Here is a 16,223-nt window from a genome sequence, read left to right as displayed (position 1 = left end):
CCAGGTAAGCTACCTGCCTTTCACTTCGCCAGTACCTCAAAATCAGAACATAGTCACACAAAAACACAACCCTTCGCTGAGTACCTTCCAGCACGAAGGCTAAAACAGGCTCTGCACATTAGGAGCCCAAAATACAGTGCAGGATGAAACCTCAACTAAACAGAATTAAGAAGTAACATAATTCATAGGCTTTGTTCATTTAGTGCACATCACACAATGAATAGCCTCTTGGCACTTATTAATGGCTATTATCCAACTCAATTTATTGACCGCCGAAACATAAAAATCTGAGTTCCCCATCCTTTCATTTCACCCTGCAGATTAAAGCAGAAAACACACACACACACACACACCCTCCCCCCCTTCACCTTCACCTTCACGCTGGTTCCTGCAGCGCCAGTTCCCTTTCACTTCTGTGATTGGGAACTGGCGCTGCAGGGTCCTTTTCTCTTTTTTTTTCTTTTTTTAAACGGACGGCTGCGGGGGTGTCCCCCGCACCACCTGCTCGCTATACCATAAAGTATAGTGAGCGGGGCAATGCGGGGGACACCCCCGCAGCCCCCGTTTTTTTTATGCTACCACCAGAGGATCGAACATTTGGTGATCGATCCTTTGGTGGTAGCATTTTTAGAACTTTTGGTCGTTTCAACCCTTTTTTTTCAGTCATTTCGACCTAAACCTTAGTGAAAGTGTCATTGGGACAGCATGCCACCTGCCAGGCTGAGAGAGCCTGAGCTTTCTTGATTTTTAACAATACAATTATGCTTTTAATTCCGTTTCTGAAAGTGGGATATGCCAAGTAGACCACACCCTGAGGCTCCATGCAGAAAAGCATAATGCACACATTTACCTTGCTGTGCCCTTCTACTGAGGGCGATAGGGCAGGTTAAAAGGTCACATCCAGTGCAAAGTCACGTTGAACCGTACAAAAAAAAAAAAAAATCCATGAATCGGGCCCATTTGTGTTCACTTGATCAATACCGTCAACATTAACTGCCTGATTCATGGAATTATTTGCGTGAAAAACGCAGATTTGCGCGCCTTTCTGTCCGAAAATCCCCATACTTCAAACAGGGATTTTCGGGCAGAAAGGTGCGCAAATCTGCGTTTTTCACGTAAATTCCATGAATCAGGCTGTAACCCTAATCTCCTATAGGCAGAACTGTGGGTTAATGGAGCGTGCAGGTCACGTGGCTCAATACTGTCAACTTCGAACCCAGTTGTCTTTGATGATGAACCAAGATGATTAACTTTACTTGTAAAGCGTCCTGAAAACCAGCAAAGTGGACGAGGGTGGTCAAATTTCACTCCAAGTGCCTGAAACACCACCCTTTGCTGGACAGCAGTGTACTGGGTGGGGAAAACTGCCTCATCACTCACCCAAAGCACCCACACAGCTACACTGAGGAGGCAGCCGCAACTTTGCTTTTTTAATCAAAGACATCAACCCAGTCCAGAGCAAGTACGAGCCCACGCACGAGAGAACCACTTTTATTTACCTGTCGAGTACACACCATCCCGTGGCGAAGACTGCGACTGCACCCCAGGCCCGCTGGAAGTATACAGCATGGCCTGGAGGAGAGAACCACTGCAGCCCTTCTCTACTAGACCCTACGAGAGTAAAGGCCAACATGTTCCATAACTTGCATCAGAGAATTCATTAGGCCTCACTTACTCTTAGAATCACTCCCAACATGTTAAAAGAGACACCCAAAACAACAGCAGGTTGCAAAACATCATAGGCAGCTCAAAGCAGTAGAGTATCGCTCGGGGTGCTGAAAATACATCATGCTCCCTCTCTAGGCCGAGATCACATGAACCAACAATGTGACTTCAGACTGGATCAGGGATCCCTCCAGAGGAAACGTGGCTCATACACTCATCCAACAGCAAGCTCGGCCCAGGACCCTCACAGGGCCTGTGTGCATCCATCTTGAGCTCTTGCTCAAGCCCACCTACAGATGCTCCATCGATGGCCCTTACTGCACAGGAAGCATGCTCAGTGCATTCCAACGGGTGAAACCCTGCCAAGGAAACTTGGATCACGGAACCCTAAAAAGGAAACTTGTGGCCTCCTTCAGGCAAAGCTTAGCGCCTGGACAGCTCTAGGAGAGACTGTGCCCAGGCTGAACTCTCCCTTACAGAGGAAGCTTGACCAATGTACCCTACAGAGGAAGCTTGTTACATACGCTAACCTAAAGAAGATAAAGCTTGGCCAAAGACCCCTACAAAGAAGCAAGTCGTTTCCAAACATTTCAATGCCGGGTTCCCTCCCCTGGAGTGAAATTGTTAGCTCCCCTAGCACCAAGTGCCAAAACGGCTTCTAGGCTTTTGAAGACAACTATTAGAAAAGGAGCATGGTTTATGAAAACCTGCCTTACTGGACACTCACTGGTAAACCATGAGGTCGTAATGGGCTACTTACAGTGAAGGCCGCAGTAAGAGGAACCAGATCAACTGTTCATCCAATCCTTGGCTTGGCGGTCCAGGCCACGACTTCCAACGCAGCTCCGTGGCAGGCGTCTTGGTGGGGGAGGGGTCCTCCTGTGTCTTAAGAGCGTGTTCTCCTGTTAAAAAACGAAGACGTGTTTCAAATGATCCACCAAAGTATTAATCACGTCATCACTTTGTCAGGCAAAGCAATTCAAGGCGTCCATGTCGTGTGGCACACACACACATCAGAGCTCTCAAGTGTACCCTTGCCATGCATTAGAAGAGAAGACCATCCAGTCTTGTATATTCTCATTGTACAAAAAAAACGACCAGTCCCAGAATTCAGAGTATCAAGAAAAACACGAATGGATGGTCTTGTCAAGGGGCGAAGCTGTCTTTCCTGCTGTGTAATCCAACACTAGACCTGGGACCACATTCAGACTGACACTGGATTTAAAGTACACGGAGCACAAACCGACGGTGCCTAAAAGCATTATTCAACACAGAATGTACCCTTCATAGCACAGTAACGTCATGGGAGCAACATACGCACCTGCACAAGACACCTGCGTACCAAGGTGTGAAACACACAGAACCCGTTTTGCCAGCTGTGGTGCCCATTGTTTCACAAGTACTTTATGTACAATCAAACTTTGCATCTGGTTTGACCACTTTTGGGAATCCCCGGTGGCTTACAAGAATGCATTTTAATTCACAGCCTGGTGTCACCTTTTAAGAATCTTTTGAATATTTTTGTTACCATTGTGTGTGATTTTCACTTGCAAGGGACTTCGTTTTAAGATGACAACTTTAACAAATTGAAAACACAGTCTATCATTACAGGAACTCAGTCAAGTCAAATGCAGTCATTACCCCGGTTATCATTGTTTTGCCAGGCATAAAAAAATAAAATTGGAATTCCTTACAAATTAGTAGCTTGATGGTACCTTTGGGTCCATTAGTAAGCAGGTTTTGCCCACTTTGTGTCCTGCTCAGTCGGGGTAACCGCCAGATTTGACTACAGAGTTCCAGTGTTCCGATCAGCAAAGGGCGATTCAGTGAACCACCACAGACAATGACACCAGAGGAGTGGAAGTCTGGGCCATTAAGGAGCACAAGGAGGAAATCTCTTTGGTGGGAGATGGACCACCAATGAGTTAAAGGCCCTACTACCAATAAGGGTCCTTGATAATCTCAACAGGATTCAAGAACAATATGAAGCGAGCGATGAGAAAAAGGAAGTGAAGGGGTGAAAGATGCAGCCAGGTTTTATCCGATGAGCAATTACAAACATTTTTCATTGAAAAAAAATGTTTGGATTAAAATAAAACATATTGGGCTCCTTCCCCCCCACCCCCCAAGTTCCCCCGTTCCCTATTATTTAATCCTGATCTCTAAACCCCTTATCCCTTTTATCCTATTACCCACCCCTTTATTTTACGAATAGTTTCTTCGATTCATATTTTTTGTTTAAAAAAATCAAAATGAAACAAAAAATGTTTAATGTTTTTGAAATCCTTGAGGCTAACCAACTGCATATCATGCATTAGCACTTCATAACAGTGCTTTAAGCGGGAAGGAGGGTGGGGTAGGGTTCATGAAGATTGTATAGACAAAAAGGAATAGGTGGACAAATAAGGGTCATATCGGAACATACATTCCAGTAGATGCAGAGCAATACAGCCATACATCAATCTATTGCAGTAATCTAAGTATGGATATAAAACAAAGCAGGGCACAGTCTCCATACGTTCATGTGGAAGAGTGCAGTACATGCGTTGCGTTGGCTGATCCATACATTTAGAAAAGTGCTTAAAAGGGAAATTTTTAAAAGCATGTCACCATAGCTTGTACTCTTTTTCTGTAGTATAAAAATCTGTGGGGTGTAGGAAGAGCGGGTCAAATGTTTTAGAGATTAGGACCCCGAGTGGACAGCATCATCTTGCCCATGGTTGTTTTCTTAGCAACGGTTGGCTGGAGCATGTTTTTGATTTACAGAGGTCATCCGGGCCAGGGTGTTTATTGTTCTTCCTAATCCACTGTTGGTTCCACTAAGCATTAAAGTAGGTGAGTCAATCCGATCTGGTGGAGTTATGGAAAAGTGAGCTGAGTAATGGTGTCCAGACTCTGAATGCCATGTTAGATTGGTCATCAGGTTATTAATAGTAAGGTCAGTTCAAGTGGATATAAAGATATGTTACAACCAGATCTGATGAGCGAGGGTCCGTGCTTCGAATTTAAGTGGAGAACTTGCTATCCAGGACATATGCATCATTACATCCATCCTTATGGGTTGGGGTTTTTATCCATTGAGAAAATCTGATTTTGCAAATGGATTAGAAATTCTTGGGTAGGTGTGCTGTGTTGGTTGCAATACTTATCCACAGGTTGAGATCACCTGTGCCAAAGCATGTTTCAGTCAAACCAATAAGTTAATGGTTGTGATCTTGTATTCAGGATGTTTGAGCTATGTCCAGTTCCGATCGGTCGAACCTCCCTAGGAGCATACTCATTCTAGTCTAATTTATAAAAGTTTAAGTATTGCAGTGGGGCACATTCTTGATTTTTTCTTCTGTGGAAAAATACATTAAATAAACACAAGTTCTACTAGTTAACATGTTACATGACAGTGTTGCCTGTGGTTCACAACTGCAAAGTCCCAAAAGATGTTTGTGTGCCAAAGTGCAGGGACTGCTCTCTCCTGTTGAAAGCCTGGCAGCTAGGAAATAGCTTGTGTTCAAAATAGAATGAACACAAATACAAGATGGTGGTGACCCCCTCTCTCCCGACTTCAGGCTAAGGATAGAAAGAAACACATGTTGAGTCTCCCCCTGTATGTCTTTACTTGTTCTCACTACGATTACTCAACGAGCTTTCGTTTCAGCCTGCCAGTGATTTATCTTCCAAAGACCCTGTGTTATTTATGTGTCATGCTAAAACTGCTGGAAAAACAGTGTTTAAAGAACGAAAGTGTGTAAGTCAGAGAGCACTAGCGAAACATATGTTGTCGCTTCTCTCCACTCGAGTGCCTTTGTTTGATGCAAATAAATGTATTTATGTGACTATGTTATTCCGTGAAGGGGTCTCATTCTTGGTTTATATTACAGGTGGGAAAAACCCTTGAGGAGGGGCTCACAGCCGTACTACAATTTGCACCCTCTAGCAAATGGCAGCCGTGAGAAACCTAGGGGTATTCTCCCATGTAGACCCTGAGAATCCTCTATTCAGGTGGCATTGGGAGAGCTGTCGCTTTCAGATCCCAACCCTGGAGAGGACGTGCGAGGGAGGATCATCTCGTTAGAAGAATCCGGGGTTGCACTCAAGAGAGTACCCTATGTAAGAGGCTGTATTCCAACGGGACAATAGATGAAGAGATCCGAGAAGCCTTTATGGGTTATACAGGTCCCATTATCCCTAACCCAAGAGAGAGAGACAAACCTATTATCCCAGAGCAACCCTATGGAAAGGAGAAAGCAAGGTAAAACAAAGACATAATCTCAATTCCAATGCGTCTTTGTCTATCCCATGTTTAGATCATGGGAAGTGTTATACAGGCCCATGCTTGAATGTCTGGGTGTGCAAAATAGGGAGTAATTTAATACAAAGAGAATAATCTTTTGTCTACCAAACTAGGGCCAGGAGTTCCACCTATCCTTTACCAATCACCTTGTAATAATATAGTCTGTAAATGTCAATTCCCATCTCACCCCATCTCCCCGACCCCATTTCCAACAAATACTGAGACGAGGAGGAAGCAACTAAGATCAGTAAAGATTACCCATAGGAATAACATGGGGAAAATAAGGGAAACCTACCATAGAAAGAACTCAAGTTGTCCTACTAATAGAGTCAGGCATTTAAACGTGGCCACTCACACCTGACTCCTCTTGACTGGTTTTGTCATTATAAAAGGTGTGGTCTTACACAGATGGATAAGTGAGCTAAGGTGGCATACTGGACCAGAGAAGCGACACAGTTGGGAGCTGCAGAAAGAAGGATCCTGATGAGAGCGGTGTGCCGTGATCCTGGCCCGGTGTTTTAGAGGGACGGCATCGTGGCTGGGGAGCCTTGTCTCCTGAGCGACAGAGCGAAGCAGCAGGGACCCTGCTGGCAGTGTCCGTGCAATTGCTTTTTCCCCTTGGGCCATGTGTTGAGTCCGAGGGTGTCCAAGGGTCAGGTGGGGAGACACTGACCTTGACCCCTTGACCCAAAGCATCCCGGAGAGACCACTTGCCAGCAGTACACTACCCCGCAAGTTTTGCATGAGAGAGAGCGAGAGCGAAAGCGAGAAGCACAAGTCCATGCTGATCAGTAATGTCTACCAGCAGTAATCGGCCAGCTTGGACAGAACAAGACCAGGGCGAGGAGGAGGCTAGGGACAGGTCTTCTTTTGGTATCAGATTCACCAGTTCCTTCCCCATAATTCTAGGAGAGTTACCGTGGGAGGTGGACAGTGGGGTTGCAATTTTTTGGGCAGGCCACCATGGCCAATTGGTCGGGGAAACTATCATCTAATCTTCCCAGGCTAGCCAATGTCCTCAGGGATTCCTTATTCTCGGAGTGGTAATGACAGGGCTAATGGTGGCATTGTTCAGGAGGCATCTCATGCATCACAATGCATCAGGATTAACCTATAAGGTGCTTGGTTTGTCAACCTCTAGTTCACCCTGGTGTCTCGCTCCTCTTTTCATTTATCCCTTGAACTTCTTTCTTCATCCCCAACCTTCTCCTCCTACCCAGATCCTCACCAGGCTCCCCACCTCCAGTTTTATTTCTTGAGCTACTTTCAGGACGTTTTTTTGTCACCATCAGAGGCCACCAGGTGGCTTCCCCAATAAATGTTAGGTGGTCCATTGTCCAGCCTACCCTCGTCAATGGTTAGCCTATAGTAAACCCTCCCACCCCTCTGAGGGGGACGCAGAACAGGACTCCCACATTGTCTTCCAGCTCCATGAAAGGAAAAGCCTCCCACCCTGTGCCCTATCTCCCCTCACCCCATCTTCATCATTTTGTTTAGCACATTTGTACAACTCCAAAAGTAGGCACTTGCACACACACCTCAGTCCAGATCTTTTTTCCAAACAAGGAAAACCAGTATATTACTCTCCTAACTGTGCAGAAAAGCTCTCTGTTCTGAAGATAAACATTTATATCTGTATTCATGGCAGGAATTGGGCTGGAACAAGTTTGAGCTGTGCTCCAGCAAAAACGGTCTTCCCGGAGCGTTGTTCCATGTACAGGCCTGTGATGAATTGCTATCTGGCAAGGGCGTGAAAGCCCTGGCTTTTTTGATTTTTATTAAATGTATAAAATTATGCTGGTAATTCCATCTCTGAAAGGGAAATCTGCTGTTCAGATTCCCCTTTCATAAATTATATGCCAAAAGCAAGGCAAAAATTAGTCATGCAAATTTGATTAGCAATCCAATGCATATCATTAGCAAATATGTATAGCTTTACTTTCAATCAGGGACAGTGCAAGACATGTGCCCCATGTACAGCAGCAGAGACTCTAGCGGCTTTGCAGGCTTGCGTTGCCACTGGTGCAATGAGAAGATGCTTTTTGTTGGACATGAGATCAGACACCGCTACCATTGCAAATTCATCAGGGCTTCCACTAGGGCCTCACAAATAGTTAACACGCTCGGTTATTGGAAGCCCATTTAAATGAGATGCTCCTTCTTAATGATGGTTCACTGATGAACCATTGTTTCAGACAAGTGTTCACTTTTCCTTTACATGACATGTAATACCAAGCAGGAGTCTGTCAAATAATGACTACAAGAAAGTGACCTTATCATACAATAACTTTTTGATGTATGTCTAAGTTTTGAATGTAAATTTCCCAAATTCAGGACGTTTTTTAGCTTCACATTACTTTGCATTTTAGTTCTTGTAGTTTTCCATTCAAGAATGTGAAAACAAAGCTATGACCATACTATTTTTCTGAACAATTTACTATATGGATTTATATATTTTCGGCTTGGGTGGTAAGTTTTTGTAAGTTTCAAGTCATCTCTACAAAACATAGTATTCTTTAAAAGCAAACAGCTATATCTACCAACTTTATCTGGGAAGATATTTGGTTAAGGACCTTATGCTGCAGACTGGTCTCAAATCCTGGCTTGACAATTAACTAAACTGTGTGATTCTTGGCAAATAGTTTTATTTCACTGTATGTTATCTGCCAAAATGAGAAGTGCCCACAAGATATTCAGTTCACATGTGTACACTACACAAAATAAGTTCACTGAAGGTACTGCTTCATATATAATAATGATAATGTAACTTGTTAGTCAGGACATCAAAGTTGTTTCTTGGCTTACTTATAGAAACATTTTGTAATGCAATTTACCATCATCCCATTAAGTATCAAAGACTACATGTGAGGTCATTTTCTGTGCTATCACTTCCAGTGATGTCAATACATATGCACATGTGGGTAGGCTTTGGATATTGTTTTTGCACATAACCACGCCAATTATAAACCTGCCAACATTCAATGGAAAGCAAAGTTCACATTTGGCATGAATGTCGGATGTCCGCATGCACGTTTCTTTTTCTATCAAGTTCCTACCATATCTCATGTATTTGTCCGGACTTTAGAATCTGGCAATAGCTGGGTTAGCCATAATCTTAGCTTCTCGTCCTGTCATTGAATTAAGATGGTGCCCAAATGATAACGTGTACAATACCTACAGCAACACATACTAGGGCACCCCAGCTTTGCACAAGCAATGAAGCCTTTCCCATTCACAGCCAGCCTTTCAAATGTAGCATAGATTTTCATATACATACTATAGCCGTTCACATGCGTACACACCAAAGATTCACATGTGCACACTCTGCCTTACACATACATGCACTTCACATAATTTCATATGTGAGCACACAATAGCCATTTATATGCGCACATGAATTCCCATCATATCTAATGACATTGCAGTCCGAGTGGAACGTAGAGCTCAGCAAAGGTGGGCAGAAAAGAGGGGCAAATTAGAAGACAATTCATAGGAAGGAAGAGCTGCGAGAAAGTAAGAGACGAAAAAGGAGCAACTGAGACGAGATGAGGTGAGATGGACAAGAGAGAAAGTTATCGAGTCTGGTGGATAAATAAGAGAAACATGAACAAAAAAGGGGTAGAAAATTAATAAAGGGTGCAAAAGTGAGCAAAAAAGTAATGAAATAGGAAAATGCAGGGGACCAGAGGTGAAAGGAATAACAGTTAAGGGAAGGGTTAAATAATTTAGTACCATCCCAACTGCAGCTCCCTCCCAATATTTACAGCTGAAGACAGACACAAGCTTCCACACAGCAGTCACTCTTATCTGCAGTTTCCCTCAGCCAAAGTGCTCATTAAAAGTAATTTGGGATGGCCTGGATGTCTGCTTTCCTTTGTCTAAACCCGTGCTTTACTGGAGCTTGGTCCACAGAATAATAAACATGCACATCACCTCTTAAATCACATCAAAATGAGTGTGACATGATTTATAAAATGTAAAGCAATTAATCATCATTGCATCATGAATTGCCATGCAATACCGCTCATTTTATGCCTTGCAAAAGCATACCGTGTACCTCTGTCCTGCTGCATCAGTACACTGATTTGCAGCTCCTGCCCTAACAGTGGTGCAGAGCAAGTTCAGTGGTCATTGGGTCACATTTGACAGCTGCAGTGAGAGTCTGCATTTACGATATGTTCCCCATTTCCAAAACCCCAAAATGATGGGTCTACCCCCTGGTGGCAGAATAATTTTTAAATAAAAGTCATACCTGAATTAGGTTATGGAGGATGATATTCTTATAATTATTAAAGCCACATCCAGTTTGATATCACAAATATGTCAGCTCCTGTGAGCCAAGCTCAGTGTGGAAGGTGATGTGTATTCGGGCCAGATGTGTTGAGCGTGGCAGGAACCTGAATGGCCATGCCTCTTCTTGAACTTACTTGTGAGGGCAGGCAACACCCTCCACCAGGGACAGCCGCACCGCAGGCTGCTGCTCTGGCCCAGGCATCAAAGGAGCACACCCATTCATAGGGAGTAGCCTCACACCAGGGTGCTGCATTTCTAAAGGCCTTAGTTCCTATTGAGAAAGGAAGGGGCAGGGCTAGGATAGCCAGAGTGAGGTCTGCACAGTTTTCGGAGCGTTCCATCATTTTGTTTCTCTCTCTTTCCTCTCTCCCTTTCCTGTCCCCTCCACTTCCGCTGGAGCAAAGCACTTTGGGTATGACATCATAAGGGCAAAGTCCACTCATTTCAAGAGCAAGAATTAGACTCCAAACGCAGGCTAGCTTCAGTCCAATCACCTAGGGCTTTTTCCTATAAAAGAAGGGAATGGTTCTTTAAACCATCTTGGGAATTATCTTAAAGCATCTTTGGATCATCACTTGATAAGATTTCACTGGACCCTGATGAGAGAGCTGTCCTTTCTTACGTCCTCCAGTTGTGAGGTGAAGTCAGGTGTTCTAAGGCAGAAACCAGCTCTGTCCCACAACCACCCCCACGGACCATTGGGGGTGATCTGGTGCTGGATCAGTACCTGCCTCTATGCCGGCCACAGTGGTACCCAGGCCCTCACTGTGTTGGTGGACCGCTGCAGTTGTGTGCCAGCCTCCCCCATGTTTGGGAGCCTGCAAACAAGGGCCCATGATGTCCCTGAATACTTGGATTGGGACTCAAGCACCCCGAGAGCCAGGACAGCTGGGATCCTAGTGTTTTATGCCATTGAACTGCTTGGAGCATGTTTCAAAACCTGCTGAGCACATTTGAACCACCAGGACCCATCATTACTGCCTCTTGCTCTCTTCTGATCGTCACACTGCCAAGATATCTGGATTGGCGTTGCTGAACCACCCAAAATTGCAAAGAAGATACTATTGACTGCTACCTGCCTACGTGGTCCATTTCATTTTTGGGCCCTAGACTGGTACTGCATCTTCTATCTTTGCTTATTCAAGGTTCTTTCCTCGGGGGTGGGATTTGTGTAGTGTTTTTCTAGTTCGTTATTATTGTACATGGTGTGTTTAATTAAAGTGCACATACTCGTATAGAACCTTGATTGGACATTCTTTTATTTTGACTGTTACATTTCACGGTTTGGAATGCTACTTAACCACATTGACACCTTCCCTCGGCCTATGTTACCAAAAACGCAAAGGGGGTATATCCCTCGACTGTATCTGTTTTACCTTTACGATTGTGTTGGCTCTTGGTTTGTAGAAGTGCATGGGCTGAGTGAGCATTTTAGCCTCTACTCATCGGTGTGCTCCTGCATGGCATAAGTCAATTCGCCACAAGGCCCAAACCCATTTCCAGGAGTCTGAATTACATTAATAGCTGCGTTTCTATCGAAGTAATTTCCAAGGCACAGAAATAGTGACTGAGAAATGCGCTTTAAAATTCCCCATGTGATGCCATGTTTACCTAATGTTTGACCCGACAAACGAAACCTACACGCAGTGCTTTTCCTGAATAGTGTTTGTCCACTCGTAACCTTGTTATCATAGGCTGGCATTTGGGCAACTTCTTATTGGCCCCTGTGAAGTCGACCCAGTGCTCTGCACTGACCTGTCCCCGGAAAATCTTGCATAAGGAGGCTGAGCGAGTTGGGCCTGGAGCCCAGATGACTTGTAATAACCAAATGCAGATGTTGCCTGACTTGCGCAGTCTGTTGTAAACAAAAGTGGAGGAAAGAGGAAAGAATGAGAAGGAACGCTCGCCGTCTGCCAGAGACGGCGAGGAATGTGACATCCATTCGAGGAAGAGCGGTTTGTGTATTATCGAGGGCCCTTTTCCACAGATTTTCCAGCCAGTTCAGCAGGGGATGAATGAAACCCTGTTAGGTCCTGGAGAGGAGTTTGATTATGTGACTGGAATCGTCGGAATGCCAAGCAAAGGAGTGTCTGCAGTCTGCGCCCTAGAACCACTATGGGCCTGATTCACAGAACATTTTCCTAACGGATTACACCATTATAAAACGGGTCTGTGAATCAGGCACTATATCTCACCAGGTACCTGGCAAAGGTCGGGGAAAGGGCTGTACTGAGGGACGACATCAGGGCCTTTCAATCTTTTCAGAAGAAAGAGGCCACGAGCCAGATGGAGGTGGGGAGGCAACTGTCCCCATGTTGGCAGTCAGCAGTCCGATATTGAAATACATTCCTTTCTATATTACTTCCGTTCTGGGGCTTTGAATGTGCGCTTAGCAGCGCTCGCCTTAGAAGTTGCATTTGCTGTAGCCCTTCATGCTGTCACTTCCCTCAGGGTATATAGAAGTGGTCTTATCACCTTGTTGCTTTTTAACACAGGTTCTCCACATCAGCCCTTTGCGGACAAAAGTATTTATAGCTTTTCAGTGTTCGTTAAGTGTTTCAGGTACCTGCTGACTGGCCATCTCGTGATAATCAGCGGCTATTAACTCCCAGCTGCCTCCATTATAATGCATGCACGCTATGGGTGCCTCAGACTATTTACTGCTCTAAGCAAGACCCCCACCAAACCATCACATTAAATGGGCCCCCACGAGGTGTGACATCTTCAGCTAGGCGCTGCATTCAGAGTGCCCATATAGTTATGCCTTTTATTGTGCATGCATGTGTGTTCTATAGCCACTCATGCAGGTAGTTGATATTCCAAGATGGCATCTACAGTAAGCACGCTGGTTACACTTGACGCAGATGCATTTGCAGCAATATTGAGTCTAGAGGTTTGAGTGGCTTGATTCGACAGGGTGGCAATCAACTCGTAGACAAATTGTTGACCCCTCATATAACCAAATCAAAATATTTGATTTAAAAGATTTTGAATTAATCTGAAAAACTGCTGTTGCTTTGGGATATCTTCCACACCATCTTTATTTATTGATATCCTGTCTGCACCATATAGGAATAGGACCAGCTTGATACACATCAGTCTGATACTGTCACCAATAGCAGCAGTCTAGCCCAAACTGCTGCTAGGCCACATCCCCTCTGAATGGAAAAAATATGCAACCACAGACATGTTTCGGCCTTGTTTGGACTCATTAAGGTGAAGCTGGTTTCCTTATGGAGCAGGGAGCAAGGAACCCACATCTGGGCAAACCCTCTCTCACTTGCCATGTCCTAGACTCATACGATTTGTAAGAGTACTGCTCAAGCCTACGGCGCCGCTAGCAGAAATTACTAAAAGAGTCCTACTAAACAGCAAAGCAATACTTTACCCAAAACTGACAGGATGGATGGGCAACAGAGAAATGCTTCTTCAAACAGATCAGCCAAATTCCTTTCCAACAGTCCTGATCCCCATGCATGCTACACAGTCCGGCTTCTCTTCCTACAGTTTTCTTCTGGATCAGTTTTCAATCTTGCCTTACCTCCCGCACCTCTTCATCAGCACAACATCCGGACTACGTCTTCACCTCCCATCTCTCCAGAGCAGCCAAATCTCTGGGTTCTTCCTTCAGCTAAATCCTGAACTCAATTCCCGGGATCTCCAGAATGGTGGATCATGCAACATGGATCTCATTTTACCCTGTATTCCATTTAGGTTCTGATAATTCCATCTAATAATAGTTGCCCACAATACCAACTGCATCTCTAGGTTCTTATGCACGCTGTGGTATTCCCGCTGAAGTTTTACTGTGGCTCAAGAACCACAGCACTTTCAATAATAATCAAAGTGGGCTCCTGTACAATCTGAAGAGTCCTCCCAGGAACGTGAAGGAGTGGGTCATGGCAAGAAATGGCCTAGACACAAGAGTTGATTTTTTGGAAAACCATTTCTTGTCTAGATATTTAACAAATATGCATGGCATATTCAAAACATGGTGATTATGGGTGGTGTGCAAAGAGTGGGAAATGTAAAAGCAGAGGGACTCTCATACCCTTTGAAGAACTAATGCTGACATATGGCCTCCCAGCAACTGAAAGATATCACTACACACAACTCTGACACGCATTACAGCAACACATACCTGCCCTGTCCAACATGCCAGAAAGCACCCCAGATGAAAGAAACAGTCACAGAACGGATTGCCATGAAAGTCACCATGGTTATGTACGCTGCCATCACCTCATTTGCCACACCTGAACTGTTGAGCCTGAACGCCAAACGGAAAGGGATGTGGGAGACATTATGCCAGAAGATTGGATTAAGGCCCTAATGTACAAACGTGAAGTGGCCATTTCGGCCAACCTACGTCTGATACAATTAAAGATACTGCACAGGGTGTACTACCCGATAGTGGTATTGTATCGCTGGGGTAAGGTAGCAGAACCTAGCTGTCTGCGTTGTCATACTGCAGAACGAACGTTCTTCAATATATTATGGGATTGCCCACGTGTACAACACTACTGGCCGCAATGCTGTGATTTACTGTCAAGGGTTCTAGGTCAAACGATCCACAGGGATCCCAAGATGATGCTGCTGGGAATGGAGGGGAGGAGGACCTGTCCCGATATGAAAAACTGTGTTTATCAACTGCCACAGCAGTAATCAAGAGAAATATTGCAAAACTCGTACTTCTGCAAAAATCCATATAGCAAGAAGGACGAATCCATACAACTACAGCTCCTCTAAAACAATGTTCACAAACCGAGCCAAAATGTATTCCTGGAAGACTACTGATTGACGTAGATGACGTCACAATGATGGTATTATGACGTCACAGTTAATGTTGATATGCATGTGTGGATTTGTCACATTTTATTGCTGTATGGAAAATAATGAATGCGGCCTAATGCCGTCCAAAAAGAATATCTGTGCCTGGTGTCCCTCCCTGGCCCTGCCGTCTGCGTCCGATTAATTTGTGTAGCAGTGGTGTCAAAGATGTGTTGTAGAATCCACGCTTATGGATTGTAAATAATGAGACCAAATAACACACAACTGCAATAACGGGAGGAGCCCGATATATACGTTAGCACCTTCTTTAATGTTCAGGCACACACTAACTAATTAGGCGGTAACCCCGCCTACAAAATACATGGTGGGCTGCAACCCACAACAAACAGTAAAAGGGGACCGGTGGTCGCCTGTTTTCACAAGTTAAACAATGGGCATAAAGATAGGACATGTGTCTTTTTCCTTTCCTTACATCTTGACATACCCATGGACACACCTGAACCGCTTTCCTGGACTTCTGGTCCCCGCCCCCACTCCACCCAAACTCCTTTCACAGATGCATTTCTGCCAGAGCAGACTTCATTCCAACTACCCATCCGTGCGTTATTGCAACACAGTAGTACGCCAACATCTTCAAAGGCGCGGGATGTCTTCGGCCCGGAAGCTGGCGGGCAGCTGGAGCCCCTCGTCGAGAGAGAAGAATTAATCTGTTCGGGAGAAAGCTGCCGATCCCTGCTCAAATTACCATCACAAAACCACAGTTTTACAGGCTCAAAGTACGCACGCTTCTCAGAGCAGCATGGAGGACTTTCGACTTTACGGGTTTGTTTCAGCTCCCGGAGATTAAGAAAAGAAAACCCCTACAAAGTTTTGTTAAATTTGTTTCAAACTACCTCAGGCAAGCTCTTGGGCTTCGGCAAGCGAAATTGCACGCTGCCCGGGCGGAAGCAAGCCCGCCCACTCCACAAAACACCTGCCTGGAGCGCGCGCCCTCTTGGTGGTTATGAGGGTGCCGCCGGAACTCTTTTGGTTTAATCTGGCAGCGATGTATTCGGCTGGAGTCTCACTTTATGGTCGATGTTCAGAGTTTGGAGTTCACGTTGGTTGCCTCCCAGGATCGATGCTGTGGCCGTGGATGTTGGTCCAATAGGTTTGCAGAAAAGTCAGTACGTTTCTTGACCCCGTTCAT

General features: G+C 44.9%; 1 protein-coding gene across 3 annotated transcripts in view; it reads right to left on the bottom strand.

Moving 5' to 3' along the window:
- Window positions 1–16,223, bottom strand: part of NUMBL (NUMB like endocytic adaptor protein) — a 300,123-nt gene that overhangs the window by 214,087 nt on the left and 69,813 nt on the right. For all 3 annotated transcript variants that reach the window (XM_069644461.1, XM_069644463.1, XM_069644462.1), the window contains exon 2: window positions 2,426–2,567. The gene's annotated coding sequence lies outside the window, so the exon portion shown is untranslated. The remainder of the gene's footprint in view (window positions 1–2,425; window positions 2,568–16,223) is intronic.

Source organism: Ambystoma mexicanum, chromosome 2p (genome assembly GCF_040938575.1).
Source record: "Ambystoma mexicanum isolate Mex_15411 chromosome 2p, UKY_AmexF1_1, whole genome shotgun sequence".
Lineage (NCBI taxonomy): Eukaryota > Metazoa > Chordata > Amphibia > Caudata > Ambystomatidae > Ambystoma > Ambystoma mexicanum.
Note: the sequence above shows the minus strand (reverse complement) of the source record. Positions and strands in the feature narration are given on the sequence as shown.